This window comes from Nesoenas mayeri (assembly GCF_963082525.1).
Source record: "Nesoenas mayeri genome assembly, chromosome: 2".
Taxonomy (NCBI): Eukaryota; Metazoa; Chordata; class Aves; order Columbiformes; family Columbidae; genus Nesoenas; species Nesoenas mayeri.
The window spans coordinates 55,925,740-55,945,972 of record NC_137543.1 but is presented as its reverse complement, the minus strand read 5'-3'; positions in this window follow the sequence as shown (position 1 = coordinate 55,945,972).

Sequence of the window (20,233 nt, the reverse complement as noted above, 5' to 3'; positions counted from 1 at the left end):
AAACATAAAATAATTGCCTTCCATTTTTTTTAAAAAACCCTCCCCTCCTCTCCAACCTCTTGTAGCGAATAGTGGTTCTAGTATTAACGTCTGACCTGACAATCTATATCAGATTTGGCCCTGGTCCTGGCAGTTGGACTAGGTGATCTCAACAAGTTCCTTCCAATCTAAATGATTCTGTGATCTATGACAGTAAGAGATTTGCCACTGTGAGAAATAAAGATCCATAAATTATTTGTTCAACTATGAGGTATCTTGTAGATTAGTGAAAGTGAGTCTCTGTTGCCTCATAAACAATGACTTCATTGCAGACGCATAAATGCAGGAGAGAAAGCTATCAAATCACTGGTTTAGGGTGGTATCACTTTAGCTGTCTGATTTTCTTTACATTATAACTACAATTATATTTCAATAAAAACATAGTTTGATTCATTTGCTTCAACCACAAGAATAATTCTTTTAACTTTCTCCATTAGCTACAAACAAAAAACCAAAGCTGTGACCCTGTCTGCTGATGCTTTCTTTGGTAAGTGGAAAATTCCACTGCAAAAATCAGGTAGTTAGTATTAACATTTTCACTAAGCTTGTATGTTATTTTGATCTATATTTGCTTTAAGCAAACACTAATCTTGAGACTGACAGTACTAGGAGCACAAATTGAACAGGACAGCACTGGCCACTGTATCTCAGCAACTGATCCAAAAATTAAGTTACTGGGGGAAAACAGGTAACTTTTTAATAAGAATTCACTGTAATTTGCTAAGAACAAAATATCTTGGTTTCCTGGGAGCTTGTACATGGGAAGAAACTAGGTCTAAGGAAGTCCAAAGGTTACACAGTGGCCACTGGAGTTAGTTTATGATTTTTTTAGTTCTTTTCCCAACTCAAAATAAATTTCCGCCAAGAACTTTAAAAGTGATGCATGTGTCTTAATTTCCCAACATCCAGCTTCTTCTATCTTGAAGAATCTTGCTTTTAGAAAATGAATAGCACATTTTCTAACAATGAAAACCCTTATGGCTAAATAGCGATAAATGACCCAAATTAGGGCGTTCAGAGTCACTAGTCATTTCAGAAAATCCTGAGAATAAAGTATTGTTTTCTAACAACATTTTTCCCATGACCTACTGAGGTGATTTTGCAGTTACCGCCCCTTATCTAAATTATTTTTAGTGAAGTCAATGCCCAGAGGAGATAATGTATTGGATTAATTATATGTGAAATATATATTGGGCTTTTATTATTTTTTTTCATACTGGAAGTACAATGCCTTCCTGTGATTATTAATGCATTAATGCTCTAAAAAAAAAACCAATATGAAAAAAAACAGGGCTTAAACTTTTCTTCATGTCTCATGCCAAAGGCTGTAAAATCAGAAAATATGGTTATACCACTTTTTTTGACTGCTTTAGAGACTTAGTGCTCTGCCTTTCTTTAATTTTCAGCAGAACTTAAACTTCTAAATTATATGATGTTTGTAGTCTTTTACATTGTGTTATTAGATCAGGATCTCTGAACACTTGCGGCTAGTTTTATGAAGTTCATTTGTTAGCCAGTCTGAAGTGCAGGACAATTAGGTTATGTCAGCTAAATAAAAAAGGCAAACTTTTATTCAGGTATTTTTTAATAAAAAAACTGTCAGACTATTCCCTCTCCAGAGTTCATTCATGCAAAGAAAACAGCTAATATTTTAGACTCGTACCTAATAGGGAAAAAATAATAATTTCTAAATCTGGAATAAGACAAATGCAGATATAATCCTTTGGGGCTTTGTTCCTGTTTCCTGTATAGAAGCTGTAATTTCTCTAGTATCCTTCTACTTCTTATTGCTTGTGTCTAGACATAAATTGACCATAAAACAATATTAATATTGTATATTGCCCTGGTTAAGCATTTTTGTTTGGCATCAGGGAAGAACTTCGAACATTATAATGGTACTTTCTGTAGCACAGTAGTCATGAATGAGTTTATTTTAACGTAAGAATAAATTGGTTACTGAAGCTATTTTTATTATGCATCTCCTTGTAATTTCTGCCAAATAAACAAAATATTCCTCAGATAATTGGCCTATTAGTCTCTCACTTTCTAACTATTTTTTCTATGCTAAATTAAAGGGCCCATAAATCTTAAATTCTTTATTAGCTTGCTGAATTTGCAGAGTTTGATGGTAAATAAACTGGCACAGCATTAAAAGCTCCTTATTGAAGGAAGACAATATGGTTTTTTGTATTGACTTCTGCATGATTCAATTTTCGCTAAGTATCGCCATGACCTTTATAACAGCACCGTGAACTTTAAAAGCCAGTTTGCATGTGGCGGTTAACTTTCCCTTGTATAATGTGGTTTTAAAAATGATGACCTAGCCTTTCCAGACTTGATAAATGTGCAGCTGATGATCCAATAATGAAAATAAAAGGCCTTCAAAAATGCTGAGAGCAATAACTAAACATTTTGAGAAGCGGTAAATTTATGAGATTAATTACATGTAAATGATTTTCCAGTTTCCTCTGCAAATTATTTCAGGTTTTTTAACTGAACGATGTTTCTTGTGCTCTTGCGCCTTTAAGTTTGCCGTTGTAAAGTAAGATAACTAAATAAAACATAAATAAAACATAAGTTACCTATTTCTATCAACCTACATGTTGCTTTTCAGTCTTCCATTGAACTAATTTCTGGGGTATCTGAGTGCTCATCTTCTATTTCTCATGTGAAAGTTAATGATACATCAGGATGCTGCAATGCTAAGGGGACCTGGTTTGCTCCTGCAGACATTAAGTATCGGGACTGATACTTGTACAGGAAGGCAAATTAATATTGAGAGGACCTGAATCTGAGATCTAGGTGTTCAATGACACAAGGCACAAATCTCTTTCCTGTAATCTTCACATTTCCCAAAGAACTATTGTGTAGTATAGATAAAAAATGGTGTCACTATCAACTGAGTGGTGGCTCACAATCATGTGCAGGCTAATTCCACTTCAATTTCACTCTTTAAAATGCTTGGTATTTTTCCGGAGGTCAAAATTGGATAAAGAAACCTTAACAATTAGGGCAATAACACCAAATATAATTTCAATTTTGTGTACCTTCGTTTGTTTGTTTGTTTGTGTTTATTTTTGTTTAAACACAGGATGTTTTGGTTTGATTTTAGTTTTTTTTTTTATTTATTTTATTTAAGTTAGTACTAAGACAAATGACTAAACTGTGTTGGCACAGAAAACCTTCAAATGGAAGCCAAACTTCATGAGATAAGACCTCTGTCTCGGATGCTTTGTCAATCCAAACATCCATGCAAAATGCATGGAGATATTGTTTCTGACCGTCATAGGCAGAGAGTGCAGGACGGATGTGTAAGCAGAAGAGATTTCTCTCTGTACTCACATAGTTTGTCAAGGTGTACTGCTTTAAACAGTTGCAGTGCCTGAGGTTTAGTGGTGATGTACAAAGTTTTCTTTACTACTGTGCTTATGACAAATATACTGACTAACGTGCACAACATTTGTTAAATTTTCATTGATTTCAGGACAAATCTCTCTTCCTCAGAAGTAAATTTTCAGAAGGTGATTTTCTTTTCATTCTGTTTCCCTCTTATTCCTCATGAATATATAGGATTAAAACCAGCCCTGTTTGTGAAATAATAAGGGTCTCTACAGTAGGACTGTGTGATTTACACCAGGCAATTAAAATAAATTCCTAACCTACACGAGGCACTAAAAACTGAATTGCCCAACACACTGGGCTGTTGAGCACTGTGTGGTAGATTTTATTATACCATAAGTGCTTTACTATACTGTAAAAGGGAGAACGTAATTGCTACATACAACTAATATATTCACTTAGGTAAGGATAATGTTTAATAGAGCTTTTTGTTGGTTTCAGTTACAACTTGTGAGTTCAAAGGAGAAGGCAGAGTTGGGGAATTTCAGGATGCAGAGTGCTCTGCGTAAGACATACGCTTCAACAACATCGCTCCACAGCTGTCCTGCAAGTGTGTCCTTCTGCTCCAGTGGGGGGATTGGACTGGGTGATCTTTTGGGGTCCCTTCCAATCCCTGACATTCTGTGATTCTGAAGTGGGACAGCAGTCCTTAATTCATATTGATTTCATCTGATAACCGGGAGAGCTGGAGGCTGTTACAACGTGGTGGAAGAGTGCTTATTTTTCCCAGCATGTAGCTCCTTAGGCACAATCACATCACACTGTCTGTATCCTAAGAGCAGATACAGGAGAGCTTCTAATTTTTAAGATAAAATGTGAGAACAGCCAAGTATGATCACAAATTATTACAGTGACTGCATTGTGCAGTATTATTTCATTATACCTCTGTGAAGCTTAGTGCAGACAGATTTCCCTACTTAGCTATTCTTTGTACAGAATCATATAGTGCTGTAGGAACAGGACTGTGACTGATGCCCTGGATGTAGCCCAGATGTCTCCACAAATATCAGGAGGAAAGATTCCTCAAGGTAACACCTGCCAAATTTTTGCCTAGAAGAATAGCTGAGAACTCAGTACTGGAGTGCCCAGAAATCCTCTTTTTGAGAACTATTTAATCGATGCTATCTAAAACCTGCACAGAACAGCCCTGATGAGAGACGACTCTCCTTTTCTTCCTTCTATTTTTGTTTTATCACCTTTCTAGTGCTCAGTCTTGACAGGCCAGTTAGACTCCCCAGCTTCTTCCTTCATCCAGCATCTCTACGGCGTGAGAATATCACAGAATCACAGCTATATCTTTCATTCTAAACTGTCACCCTTGCAAAGAGCTTGTTTGTTTGTTTTTTGGGGTTTTTTTTGAGCCACTAGGCAAGGGTATTGCCCAGGTGACACCCACTCAGTTGAGTCCTTTAGGATTTCTTCTTCCTCTTGCCTTTCTCATTTCTAGCTTTCACCTTACTGCCTAAAGATTTAACCCTAGTAGAAAAAAAGACATGAAGAACGTCGTATACATTTGCAGCAAAGTAGTGCGTGTAATAAACCCATTCTGCTCTTTAGGACTCAGTTTTCAATGGACACTGATAGCATGCTTATATAGTTATATATACAATTTACAGCATTTCCTCTGAAAAGATCCAGACACAGTAAGACATGAGGCCAGCTTCCTTTTTTACTTTTTTTTTTTCGTTCGAAAAATTTACCTGTTATTTGGGTTGCATTGTTCGCTTGGGGATATAAAAAATGAAGAAAAAAAAAAGAGAGTAAGAGTCTCGAAGTTACTTCTGTGTGCATATGTTTTTTACATAATAGCAAATTATGACAGCTGAGTCCCCAGTGTGGCTGATTTATTCTTAAAATCTACTTTCAGATGAGGATTGAGCACAAGGGCTTTGATATATTCATTTTCAACATTTCTCAAGTTAAGAACTTTTGCACACCATGGAGATTTGTGTGTGCCTCAGCGGCAAGGTGCTAGTCTATTTTATCTCCTTGCCTATTGACAATCCCAGTGATGCTGACAGGGAACAGTGCCTCTGTTCTAAAAATGGACTCAAGTAGCAGAAGGTCTCTTGCAGCCTTCTTAACCTGGGAACGCCAGACTGCGAGCTGGCTGGCCTTCAAGCTGCCTGACAGCAAAGGCATTTCTTTCCTGATCATGCAGGGAGGACTGTGCAATCAAAGTATTCAGCGGAGGGGGAGAATGAAGCACTGAGCATGGGCCACTCTCTGCCTCCTACAAGGCTCTTCTTACCGAGCCAGTTGGTTTCCAAGATATTTTTATTCACCACCATTCTCCTCCTCCACCAAAAGACTGGTGCTAGAGCCAAATATTCAGTGAATTCTCTATGCTCAGCTCCAACGGGCACAACAATAACCCAGTTATTATAATAGTATGCCCAATGGCAGGAGTGCTGCCTGCCCCTGGTGTTCAAGGCAGATAGCTGGGCCCTTGGAGACGATAGGGAGATTTAAAGAAGGGTGGGTTTTTCATCTTGAAGAGATTTCTTCTGTGTCACTCTGTCAGTGGTTTCAGGCTTGTCCCTAAACTAGGATCACTGGTGTCACCCATGTGCCATTTGAAGCAATCCCTGGGGCTTTGTCCTGTTTTGTCGGTAGCTCCTTGCTGTCACAGCTATGCTGGCTTCTGCTCTCCTGCTACCGTGAATGCCAGAAAGCCCCTTGCAGATGAATCCATAGCTGCTGTATTGCAGCTTCTGCAAAAGGATGCGGTGAGGGCTCAGGCTCCCCGCTATTGCCCGGTCCCCTCCAGCCACTCCACTGAGCCCCATTTTCCACAGGAGCTGTGGGTAGGACATTGCCTTGTGGGAACACAAACCAGAGGTAGGGCTGGTCACAATGGCAGCAGCACAAAGGACTCTGCAGCCGGTCAGGGAAGCCAAGTGCACATTTCTTGCATATATGTTTTGTTAAATTTGGCAATATATTAACTGTATCTAGTGGGTTGATTCTGATTTAAGCAAAGTGTTCCTTATCTCACCAATCCTTTTCATTATCAAAGTGCAGGCTTTTAGACACCAGAGCAAACAGTCTCTGGTCATCTGTCTCTTAGCTCTTTCATAGAATCATAAAATAGTTTGGGCTGGAAGGGACCTTCGAAGGTCATCTAGTTCAACCCACCTGCAATGAGCAGGGACATCAACTAGATCAGGTTGCTCAGAGCCCCATCCAGCCTGGCCTGGAATGTCTCCAGGGATGGGGCATCTACCACCTTTCTGGGCAACCTGGGCCAGTGTTTCACCACCCTCATTGTAAAAAGTTTCTTCTTCATGTCTAACCTGATTCTCCTCCTCTTCTAGTTTAAAACCATTACCCGTTGTCCTGTTGAAACACACCCTTCTGAAAAGTCTGTCCCCATCTTTCTTGCAGTCCCCTTTTAACTACTAAAAGGCTGCAATAAGCTCTCCCTGGAGCCTTCTCTTGTCCAGGTTGAACAGCCACAACTCTCTCAGCCTGTCCTTTGTGCGAAGGCTTTGAAAGGCAGAGCAGGGCTGAGGCTGAGGCCAGAGCTCAGCTCCAGAAGGATTGCCTGCTCCAGGCTGGAGCGGGACAGGGAGAGGGTTAAATATGGATCACTTCCTTATAACAGCAGCCTGAAATGGGATTCAGAATCATGGTGAGGCAACACTTCCAGGCAGCCCTGGAGAGGGAGACCAAAGCAGACTCACAGGTCATTACAAAAAAAGCAATTACAATTGCTGTACCTGCTTCTGCTCTGCCTCTCTGTGGTTTTGGGGACCAGCGTGCAGGGACAGTACACTGGGGAAGTGGGGAAGGGGAGGCTGGTACTTTCAGCCTCCATTGTCTACTGCTTTTAGCCAAAAGCAGTATTTTGTTGGGTACAAACAAGAGTGCTGTCAGGATCTGCCCAAGAGTTGGACTTTGAAAGTGAGCTTCTGGAGTGGGTAAGTGCCCTTGGCTCTGTACCTGAACTACTTCTCCTGGAGAACAGAGAGAGGGAGGCAGGGAAAGAGAAAGAGGGAGGCATCACGATGTAGTCTGAATCTGAATGTGGTCATAATAGAGTTGGCCCACCTGCTGCTGGCAGCAGTAAGTTGTCATTTAAAAATCTCTAGAGAGGTCATCACTTTCTCAGACTATTACTATGTATGTCTATACATACAGGAGAAATATATACATATATACATATATATACATACAGGAGAAATATATATTTCTATGCTCAGAGTTTTACAAGAAGGTTACCTATTCTTCTCAAAAGTGGAAAAGCTGTTCTTTCATGCTTCTGGAAAAGATAGAGAAGAGGTAGTTTCAGGGAATGGCAAGCACAGAGGGAATAATCCAAAACTGGATGGTACGAATGAAAATATGCATGCACATACATCTAGAAAAGAGCTATTATTTGATCTTCTCTGTATAAGAGCCATTATGCTTACAAATTACAAATTCATTTCTTACTTAGCACAGAATCTCTCTTTGTAGTCTTTTACATAGGTTGACTCCATGCCCTATGTTTAAAATGCCCCAAGGCTGGAAGAGCTGTTTTCCTGGAGTCATATAGCAATACACATTTCAGCACCAATTCAACTTAGCTCGAAATTTAAAGTAGTGCTAGTCTGGAAGCTAATACACCAAATTATATTTTCCCTCTGTAGTCAGAGTTTGGTCTGTGGAGCATCAACTTAGTGACATTTTAAGTCCACTTGGAAAGTAAGAAGTGTATTTTCTACTTCTGTGAAAGTCATCCGACAAGGAACTCAAGCATTTGGTTCTCTGATGTGAAAACTACAATGTTTTGCACAGCTGAAAGTAATGCTAAATATCTTCCTTTTCTGGACCATTTCTCAGATCTGTAGAAACATCAGTTGTCCTACAGAAAGGGAAAAATCGACAGTCTCGTAAAATGTGTCTTGCAAGACTTGTTTCTGGATTTCTGCAGGGAAGGGGTCATGCTCTTTTCTATTGGTACATTCAGATTCAAACTGAAAAACACTAAGTGTAAGGGAAAGGGGTTAAAAATAAATTTTAAGTAGAAAAATAATCTAATAAATTGGGTGAGCGTGGAAAAATTCTGACAGACTATATAACTAAAAAGGTTTATTTACCTTCTTCTCTGTGACCAGAAGTATGGAAAGCCCAAGGGGAGGAGAAGTGGAATGAAAAACAATATTCTGTTAATAACCCAGCTGGTACAGACAAAGGAAGTGTCTGTGAGAGAGAGCAGAGGGGATGTGGGAGAACACTGCCTGCTGTCTCCGTGTTTCCTAGTAAAACTTAGCAGAATATTATGCCTGTATTCCCCCTCACTTCACATTCTGGGGAGATGCTGTCAGCACCTTTCATGACCCAACGCACTTGGTATCTCAGCCCCAGTAGGTTGCTGATCACAATATGCTTTTGGTGAATGTTTTCTCTCCTGGGGAAAGTGCAGAACTTGTGTCTTTCATTCCTTTCTTTCATCTCTTTGAGCCATAACCTGTTCCCTGAAGTCATTGTTGTCATGGGATTTCCTTTTGGTGACCACAAACTGCATTACCAAATTGCACATGTTTTGCCATCATAAGCAATTCTTACAGTTTTCTGTAGCCATTGGAAAGTGCATTACTAATGAGCGGGGTGAATGGGCCAAATAACTTCCTCTTGCTGCTTTTGCAGCCCAGAAGGTTGGAAAATGCTGAGGCAAGTCCTTATTCTCAGAAGCACGTTCATGTAGTCTGTTGGTTTCTCATCAGGATGAACCTGGCATGCTGATAGAAGTTCCTTCAAGGAAATTTAGATCTAAATTCTGGTATTGTGGATTGCCTTATGTTTACAACTGGGCAGCAGCTTCCTGCACGAGACATGAGGTAAAGGTGGAACTGGGTTGATTTAATCAAACGTGTCCATGGCATGGAACTTCTTTAATGCTCAGCGCTTTTGGAGGGGAAGCAGAGGGCATGGAAAGGGGACATAACATGAACATCCTTTTCATTTCAAGTTTGCCTTACAATCTCTCTAAAATGGGCACCAAAGTTTGTTGGCATTTTCAGCATTCATTTAAACTGATTGAAATGCCTCTGAGCCACTCCACTGTAAAATCTCTGCAGTTTTGAAAGGCGTGGGGCAGCCCTGCTGAAAGTCAGAAAAAAACAGAGAACAAAGAACAGCTACAATAAATAATAACTTTGTGAGAAAAAAAATACAACACCAGAAAGACTGAGAGCCTGCCACCATAAACATTATTTTACAGGAAATGACAGTTCCTTAAAAATATTGGGAATAATTCTCTAAGGGAGGGCAAAAAACAACAAACCCTTTTCAATTTTAGAATTGCCAGTGATGTCAAGGCTAAACCATTCCTGTCTTGTGATCTTGACTAGATGGTCTCTGAGTACAAGTGCTGCAAGAATATAAATGTAAGTCTTCCTGTGACACTGGATCCGGCAGCCTCGGTCTGAACATGACCGGTACAGTACAACTGCTGATCACGTATTTCACAGACACACAAACAGACTGCAACTACTTCTGCCCCTGCAGCTTGAGGAATTTGTTCATTAGACATTGATTTGCTTCTAAAAATTGGTTCTAAGCCCTAAGTATGTTGTTGATGATTTTCTTACACTCAGGTAGCAGTCAGCACTGGCACCTAGAAGTTCTGCACTGATTTAAAAGCATGTGTTTCACTAAATACTTGACTGTATGCAGGGAAAGTACAAACCAAACGTGGTTCATAAGGAATTATCTTCCTAGTTTTACACTGGTTTACAAGTACATTTCAAAGTATGAGAACTGATATTTCCCCCACAACTGTGGTTTAATAAGTATAATAGGCATGAGTTGTATATGGATAATAGCTGTTTTATTATTAAAAGATGCTTTTGAGTAATTTCACAGCTTTTTGTGTCATTACAAATTTAGCAAGGAGCCATTTGATTCCTGTGTTTGTAAAAGCTTTTCTTGCAAGGAGGAACCTTCAGAACAAATCAGACAGGAGAGAATAAGGGAAAACATTAAATAGAAACTGAAGCTCATTCCTTTTATCTGTTGTGTTTTCATCTGCAGAGACATGCACCATATGTTTAATAAAAATTTGATTCCAACTAAAAAGCTCTCATGCTCTTCCATGAGTTTTAGTTCTGTACTCTGTAAATAAACAGAAGCCCCTTCAATATAGGTGTGGAAAATAGTGAGAGAACAGCCTGGAACATAACCACTGCAAAGCTCTTAGTGGCTATTTTGCAAACACACAGAAGTGATTGGAAGAAGGGGAAGGACTTTTCCCTTCTCATGTATACTTGCAAGTGCAAGGGACAGAAGAAGTTAAGGGAAGGGGAAGGAGCAGATCTTCTTGCCTTGTGCCTAGAATGATCAAGCTCAGTTCTGCCTCCAATTTGCATGAGATTTGAAGCTACTCATTCTTACTCCGTGCTCAGAGTGGCTGAGCCAGACACCTCACTGTAGTTCTGGAGGCACTAGTCCCAGGTCTAGGCCAAATCCTGCATCCAGCCCACTTGTCTTGGTTACCATATGGGGCTACTTCCACTTTGATGTGCAGGGGGACTAGTGACAGTGTTTAGACTGGGTTGCTATTTTGTGTCCTTTAGCTACAAAAGCCAGCACGTTTTTATCACCTTTGATAAGCCTTAGGCTCGATTATGTCCCTCCTTATGGAAATAAAAATATACCATATGGTAAGAGCAGTATTGTTTTTTAAATTTTTCTAGGCATTTTTACCTCTATTTTTCTGATTTGCCTTTCTAGTCCCAAGAACTTTTTGTTTTGTTTTTAATCACTTTGGGGTCCTTTCTGAAGGAAATTTGTAGGAAAAGGACAGAATATTGCAACTGATCTTTAGTTAAAATGTCACTGTGCTCTTCATAATTGCTCAGGATTTTTCTGAACATGTAGAAGAAGTGATTGCAAATTAAATAATGAGATTCATCAATGAGATGTTGACCATTTGTAATCTGCAGAAAGTCCATGCAGAGTTCTGCAAAAAAAATAACCATCTTGGCTGCTCAGGTGAAATCCAATGCTGTGCCACTGAGCTTAATTTTCCATTGTTAGACATTTTGCTCTAAAGTCAGGAATCCCCTTAGTGTCCAAACTAAACGGTGTATGTTGCTCTGGGCTGATCGAAATATGTTGCTGAGTGTGCTGATTGCTGATGTGCTGTTTTCTCTTTCCAGTTGACGTGATTTGACCAAGGAGAGGCAAGGATGCAAAGGGTGAGTTTTCACAGCCTAACGTCAGGTACTCAGGGCTCTGGTCTAATAGTGGAAAACTGACAGCATGGGATGCTACTATGCATAGGAGCTGGGGAGTGCTGGGAGCCTGCTGCCCTACTGCCCATAAGGGCTGGTAGTGGGCATGTAAGCCAGGAAGGGCACCTACTGTCATCCCTCTGGTCTTGCTAAGAAGTCAATGGAGGGAGAGGTGAGCATCTTCAGAGAAAAAGACAGCATTCCCAAAATAGGAGCCCAGCTGTCACCTAATTTTATGCTCTGGGTTGCCCTCTGGAGGTGCCTGCAGCTCTCTGTTAACTTTATTGGAAGACTGGGTTCCCAAGATGCGTGATGAAAATATCTATAGGACATTCGTATGTAAAACTTATCACAGATCTCATATTTACATGTGCCTGCCTCAGTAACCAAACCAGTCGCCATGTGAGCAGAGGTATGTGCAGCAGCACAAGCACTGAGGAAGGTGTAGCAATGTGGATCCTTTGGCCCCACTGCTGATGCGTCGTGTGTGTTTTGTGGCTGGGAACCACCTGCACAAGGGCCCTCGGAGTAGGACAGATGCAAAGACTTGTGCCTGCATTGTTGCTGTTGGTGCCTCTTGCAGGCAGATGCCTCATGGACTTGTCACGCACATGTTGCCTGGATCCCAACACACCTCTCTGCAGACTGAGAAGAAAGAAAAGAAAACCCCTGAGCAGCTGGTTTATAAATCCCACACTGTCAGAGAGATGCACAGAAACATTTGAAGTTGATAGTGTGGAGCCCCTTGTGCTCTTCTGAAGATGGACTCTACTCACAAATTGAATCCACTTGCCACATTTAAACATGGATTTCCATTTCTACTGGGCAGATCCAACAGTGTGCTCAGTGAGTATTGTCTTTTTTTTCCTCAGACAGATTTTAGAAAATTTGAGTTCAGAAATATAATTGAAGAAGAAAAATACAGAGTTAATGGGATAACATAATAAGAACAAGTAGCATAGGGACAAATCCTCAATACTTAGCTTATGGGATGTATTCACAGAATGGAATCCAAAACTTTTTATTTATGATGTCTCTGTACTGCTAATGGAAAATCTAATGCCTCTGGATAATGATCCAAAGACGCAGAAGTAGTGAAAAGAGCCTCCACTAGCTGCCATTGCAAAACACTAAAAATAGGGCTGCATCTATTTATCTATTTTTTATTATTATTTATTTATTTAATGAAACCAGTTTGGAGGTGCCTGTGTGGGATCCAGAGTATTTTTCCTGGTCACATGCCTGGATCGATTTGACATCTAGATTTCAGTTTGTACCCCAGACCATAGGAATATATGTTTAGATTCTTCGCATTTTTATTTTGTAGCCTATACTGCAATGCTGAATCAAACTGATGTCTGAATGAAGAGTTAGAATTGAGCTTTTTTCAAACAAAAATATTAATTAGATTTCCACCCTGTGCACTTCAGCCATGTGCTGCATGAGTTTTATATTTCCTTTTCCAGCAGCGTTCTTCCTCTTATGAATGAACGCAGTGTTTTTCTAAGACAAATGTATCCTCTCATGCCATGAAGCAGATGTGTTACAAGCAGCAGTGGCTTTACAGGTTTTCTCACACTGGCCAATGTGTTTGTCCTGTGCCAGCTTTGACTCCTTGGCTTAGGGCAGAGTTTGCAGTCCATGCCTGTTGTCCAGGTCATTAAGGAGGTGAGCAGGGGCGCACTGCCCAGTCCCTGGTGTAACAGGATTTTTGAGATCTCATATTTCAGTTCTCTCCTTAGTTCAGTGATAATTCTTTAGAGTTGCTGAATTTTCGCTACTAGAGAAATGTCTGTCTAACCTCAGAAATAGTCCCTGTAAATGAATTAACAGAGTGACATTTTTTTTCCTGACCTGTCAGGCAGCATACATGACCTTCCCCCTTCACCTCAAAGTGGACTAAATTTCTAGCATTATTATCTAATTATAGCACTGCTCATTGGAATGGAAAATTATTGTTACTTGTTTTTCTGTTGTTGGTTACTCTGGGGACAGATACACCTATCCACATTTGTTAGTTTTTAAAATACACTGCTGCAAGGAACAGCCCTGCCAGGTATTCTCTCTTTTGCCTGGAGCTCTTCACCAGCTGGCTTCCTTTCCTGCTTCTCAAGTCCTTCTTTCCTACCCAATATAGGCACGAAACACACATGAACGTGTGCATACAAATAATTTTCTTCCCCTTCCCTTCCCTTCCCTTCCCTTCCCTTCCCTTCCCTTCCCTTCCCTTCCCTTCCCTTCCCTTCCCTTCCCTTCCCTTCCCTTCCCTTCCCTTCCCTTCCCTTCCCTTCCCTTCCCTTCCCTTCCCTTCCCTTTTCCTCTTCCTCATTTTGCTCCTCTCCTCCAAGCCCAGTCTCTCAGCTGCCAAGGGCTTCTCTCAAGGTGCTTTATCCTGCAGGGACACAAAAATAAGAAAGGGGGAGAGGGGAAGGGCCGTGTGTCTGCTCACTGGTTAGGTGATGGCAGAGCCCTCCTGGAGCTGTGTCCCTTTCCAACCTAAAATTCCCGTTTGCTTCCTTAACGTTGTAGAGATGCTCGAGGCTGCCTAAGGTCCGGTAGCAATACAGACAGGATTCAGAGGACTTGTTTAGTGTCCATTTAAAGGGAAGAAAAGGGAGAGGATTCCTCCAGTCCTCTTGGAGGAAGGATATTGCAGCAGTAGGCTCTGCAGAAAGGCACAGAAGGATGAGGTGGAAGAGACATGAGGAAACGCAAACCAGATCGTCAGGCTGGAGTAATTTCATTGTCTCACTAGCAGGATGTGCTCCCTCCCTGTGTGTCCTGAGGAAGAGTGTTTTTGGGACATGCTTGCCCACTGACAACTGTCAGGGATGACGCATTTCAATCACAGTCAGCCTAAACTGGATCTGAACTAAGGACCTGGAGGAGTTAGTGGTTTTCTTGATTGCTTAGGCTCAGCTGGAGGAAGGAGTTCTGGCTGAAGCACAGGTGTGTACAGCAACGTCTGTTCTTTCACTTGGGTAATAAATCTATTATTTTACTGTTATACTGCTCCACAGAGAATTCTGGTTTTGGTCCAGTGTGCTTTGGGACCTGCTCAGCCTCATTTCTCGTTGCTCTGAGCTGATGCCGCCAGCAGAAGTGTAAATTGCGATAGTGCTTCTGTGATGCAAAGGCCCAGCTCTTTGCCGGCTACTAAACTGAATGTAACTCATATCACCACCACGGCAGAGCAAAGTTGACAGCCGTTACCAAAGGAGTCCAGAGCAGTGTTTTAGGTTTTCATTCCATCTAGCTCAGATCTGGTGCATAGCTGCGTGTTTACAACAGTCTGCGTAGGACTGCCTTGGAACCGCTTCATTTCATCTTCTACTTTATGATGACTTCATAATTAGCCAGAGTCAAGCCAATAATCTCACCCACAGAGCATAACCAAGAATAATTGTATTTTATGTCATTGTTACAGACTTCTTTTTATATTGTCTTAAAACTACACTTGAAATGTAAATATATTTAACAAACACCCTAAATGGTTAATTTTTCTTAGGGGCAAGTAGGAAGTTTCTTACTTGTGGGTTTTCTCGGATTGAAAATTAATCTTGACAAGCTATGCTCTTATACTAGACAGTTTTAATTATGTGACATGCCTGTTTGTTATTTGTGAGTCTGCTCATGTTTGGACTCAACACACAGGGGAAAATTCATAGTTCATTGTTTATTGAACAATCCTTTCAGTTTTTGGACAATCTTTTTCAAATGTAAAATGTCATTACATGCAGGCAGGTGGCCATGCATATTGAATTAGCATTATTTTTCCTACTTTTTTTCTTCCACTACTGAAGAGTTTTACTTAAAATTCTATGGCATAATTTGCCCCAGAAATATTAAAATATTAATAATCTAATTAGAAATTATTAATAGCACTTATAATCCTTCACTGTGGAAGCTACTCTGTATTTCTTATTCCACCAAGAAAAGAAACTTTCAAACAAACGAAACAATGGCTCATCTGCTGAAACATATTTGTTGTGAAAGAAGCAAACATAATTCATGTATGATTGGTAAAATTTGCTCCTGACATGAGTAAATTCACAGATATATAATGTGAGAGCTCCATGAGAAGATCTCACTTTCCTTTCACCTTGTCTAGCCTCTCTTGTTAATGGATCTCAAAGAACTTTCCTGTATTATTGATTCAGCCACATGATGCATTCAGGAGGAGCTTCGGGACATGTTTCCATCAGCTTAGTCAGCAGCTCTGGTTTGTTAGTCCTCTGCACTGATTACTAGACAATTCCATTTTTCTAAACACTCATTATGAATGCTGGTCTTAATGATTCATTTCTGATATATGTGGAAATGCTCAGTAGTCAAGAACATATTTCCTTTCTAATTGCAGCTAAAGTTAATGATGCCTTAAGATACCATTTGAATTCTGCCAGGTTCAACATCCTACAAAATGTAATTAAACTAGAACTGTTTAAGTATGCAACAGATCTCTCCTATTATTCTCAGGTAAATACAATAATGTTTTGATGGTTCTTAATTGATCAGATAGTAAAACCCAACAGAACAAGACCAGCAATCAACAAGAGTTTCTATAAATAGCTATTTACCACGCTAGACAAAAATTCTAGACAGACCCTGTGACAGAAATGGTGAAGGGAGGAGGCCAACAAGGCAGATATCAAGGTGGAAATCTGTTATAGACCACATAACCAGGACAAAGAGGCAGACAAAAGCAGCAGTTGGGAGACATTTCACAATAACTAGCCCTTGTTCTTGTGGGGGACTTCAGCTTACCAGATGTCTGCTGGAAGCACCATACAGCAGAAACAGTGTATGAGGTTCCTGAAGCACATGGAACACAACTTCCTAACACAGGTGATCAGTGAGCCAACTAGGGAAGGTGCCCCACTGGACCTATTTGCAAACAGAGAAGGACTTGTAGGTGATGTGGTGGTTGAAGGCCATCTCGGGCGTAGCAATCATGAAATGATAAAGATTTGATTCTTGGAGAAAGAAGGAGTGGGTTCAGCAGAACTTCTGCCTTGGGCTTCCAGAGGGCAGACTTTGGCCTGTTTAGGAGACTGCTTGACAGAGTCCTGCACTTGGATCACAGCCCAGGCAGCGCTACCAGATTGGGGAAGAGTGGCTGGGAAGCTGCCTGGCTGAGAGGAACCTGGGGGTGTTGAATGGCAGCCGGCTGAACATGAACCAGCAGTGTGTCCAGGTGGCCAAAAAGGCTAATAGCATCCTGGCCTGTATCAGAAATAGTGTGGCCAGCAGGACTAAGGGATGTGATTGTGCCACTGCACTCAGCACTGGTGAGGCCCCACCTCAAATCCTGTGTTCAGTTTTGGGCCCCTCACTACAAGAAAGACATTGAGGTGCTGGAGAGAGTTCAGAGAAGGGCAAAGAAGCTGGTGAGGGGTCTGGAGCACAAGTCTGATGAGGAGCAGCTGAGGGAGCTGGGGCTGTTTAGCCTGGAGAAAAGGAGGCTGAGGAGAGACCTTATTGCTGTCTACAACTGCCTGAAAAGAGGCTGTAGCATGGAGGATGTTGGTCTCTTCTCCCAAGTAGCAAGTGATAAGACAAGAGGAAATGGCCTCAAGTTGCACCAGGGGAGGTTCAGTTTGGGTATTAGGAAAAACTTCTTCATGGAAAGGGTTGTCAGGCATTGGAACAGGCTGACCAGGGAAGTGGCTGAGTCACCATCCCTGGGGGTGTTTAAAAAATGTGCAGATGTGGCTCTTAGGGACACGGTTTAGTGGTGGACTTGGCAGTACTAGGTAATGGTTGATGATCTCGATGATCTTAAAGGTCTTTTCCAACCTAAATGATCCTGTGATTTTAAGATTAACGAAGGCTAGGAGAGGAAAAAAATCAGACCTTTAGTAATGCATCAGATCTTAGAAAGTTTTCTACAGACCCTGTGCCCAATTCTAGCTCAGCTGAAATGGGTGGTGAAATTATGGATTAATGAATGGAAGATACATCAAGCATGGGGGAAATTTGGAAGCTCCTAGAAAACTTTCCTGTTCTGCTGGGGTAGCCAAACATTTCTAAGGATGCCTACTCAGCATACATTTGAGTGGAATGAATTTCTCTATTGTAAGGCAAGACAAGCTCATCATTTAAGAGGATAAAATAGTTACTGACTACTGCTGGTACTGGAGAGTTAAACTGACTTTGAACCAAAAATCAGCTTGAACTTTTTTTTTTTTTTTTTAAACTTTTCTTGAACCAGAAATGAACGTTATTTTGAAGTTTAGCTGACTTCATGCTGGAAGTGAACAATAACAGCTTCAGTCAGAGCTGAATGTGAACTAAGCTGAAAAACTGAATTGCTTGACTCCTGGTGGGCCAGTGCTGGCTGTTCCCCCAGCTGCTGACAGGGCTGAGCAGGAGGAGGACTTACAGAATAGGTAAGAGGAGCAGGACGTTTTCATGTAGTCTCAGGGAGCATGGATCAAGAGACATAACACACTAGTTAATCATCACTGTAAATGTTAAAGCCATTTCCTTCCCCACAGGTCCCCAAAGCAGGACTCTCATGTTGTAAGAATAACAAATATAAACCAGCTTTGTACAGCAGTGATCGCCCTGAAAAGGCTTCAGTAACTTCTCCTGCCTCTCAGTGGGACTTAAGGCCTTGCTGCTTTTTCGTAAAGGGGAGTTTTATTTCTTCAGCTACTTTAGCACTCATTTATGGAGCTCGCCAACTGTATGGATTGTGTGAGCATGTATATAAACATATATGCACGCAAATATAGATGTGTGTGTGTGTATATGTATTTTTCCATACACATTACCCTGAGTTTGTGGATGTTAAAACGATTCCATGAGTTCATGACTCAAAAAGTCAAACAAAGAAGATAGGTGAGGCAATTCAAAGATGTTTCTAAACAGCGCTATTTTGGACAGCCAGTCAGTTCAAGACAGTTAATTTCAATCATCATTTCTAACTACTATATTCTACCTAATAGAATTGGTGACACAATATATTCTGTACTTCTTTTTCCCCAGTAAGTGTCTTGGCCTCTGAACCCTATTAACTGCAACTGATTTTGCATATTGGATGAAGCAGGGACAACGCTTTTCCAAAATTCCTCCAAGTTACTGCTACAGTAAAGGCAACAAGGTGAGGTGAACCCGATCTCTTCACAGCTGCAGTTGGTTCTTCTATGAATGTTTAGTTCTTCCCTCTCTTCATGAGGGTTTCCTCAACCTCCCTGCTGCTAAAATGTTTTCACCTGAGGTGGGTGCTACACACCTGGTGATGGGGGACTGAGGTTCTGGTAGTGGAAAAGATGGTGGAGAAATGCTGGTGGGTGGTGGGATCACTGTATCCATTGTGAGCACATCTACTGTAAGCTGAAGAACTTGCCCAGCCTGGACATTTCCTCTGTTTTGCAGAGGGAAAGAGAAAAACTGTATGAGCTTCAGAGTGCTTTCACTGATGTGTATGCCCTTAGGGAAGAAGCAGCCTTCCTGTTTTATATTCAAATTTCTTTTTATGTCACTTGCAAAACTGGTATCAGCTAAATAAACGCCTGGCTATCCTCTGGATGTTGTTCTCTATTATGTACATTTAATTCAGCAGGTACTTTTCCTGTGCAGTTTCGCTTTCTTGCCTATTTTAGTCAGAGCCCTATGCTTTATTGTTTCCATGCTGGCTAATAGTGCTCCTCCAATTTTCAGGTTAACGCATCTACTGTTCCTGTCAACAGCTGACCTATAGAAGGTGTACGCGTTTCTTCGTACGGCTTTCATATATTTTTTTATACATTTTACCACTGCAGAGGTATGGTTGGACGATGGATGTCTCATTGGTCTCTCAAAATTTCATGTATGCAGTTAACTCCTGGCAGCTGTGGGGAAGAAATATTGTCATTTACACGAAAGACTTTTTAGCCAAAAGGTGGCACTGCGGCTGCATAGATTTTGCAGTAGATGAGCAGCCTGGCAGAAGGGAAAGAAGCCGCTCAATACATGTATTTAACTCCGCTTTTCATACCTTGTGCAAGGTACTGAAAACTGACTAATTATTTCCAAAACACTACAGTGCTTCAGGAAGCAGTTTGATAATTGTACTATAAAAGTAACAGACGCTTTATCCTTGCTTTAATGAATCTGAATGACTGAGTAAAAAAAAATTATCAATATCTGAAAATGTGCTGCCAAAGTGTACAGAGTATTACAGCTATGCATGTATTTTACACACACAGAATACTTCTTTTAACTCCTTGCTTTGTAGCCTCTAAGGCAAGGAGATTTCCTTACTAACCTTTGAGTTTTTGAGACATATCCTGTGGTCTTAAAACAATCCTGGGTTGACTTGACTGTGGACTGATCAGGTACTTCATTAGCAGATTAAGTACAACTCGATCCTAGTGTTTTACCATCTACAGACATGATCACTAGGCTTATTCACAAAGACCGGTGTGCACAGAAACTCACGCCAGAAGACTGAGAATCAAATATTCAGGCTTGGTGCAGTGTTGAGATGTTTGGGTGAGCTGTGCTGGGCCCCGATGTGGGAAAGGAGAGACTGATGGAGACTGATGTCCCCCACCGGGCTGTGCCCTGCTCCTGAGTTAAGGTGTCAC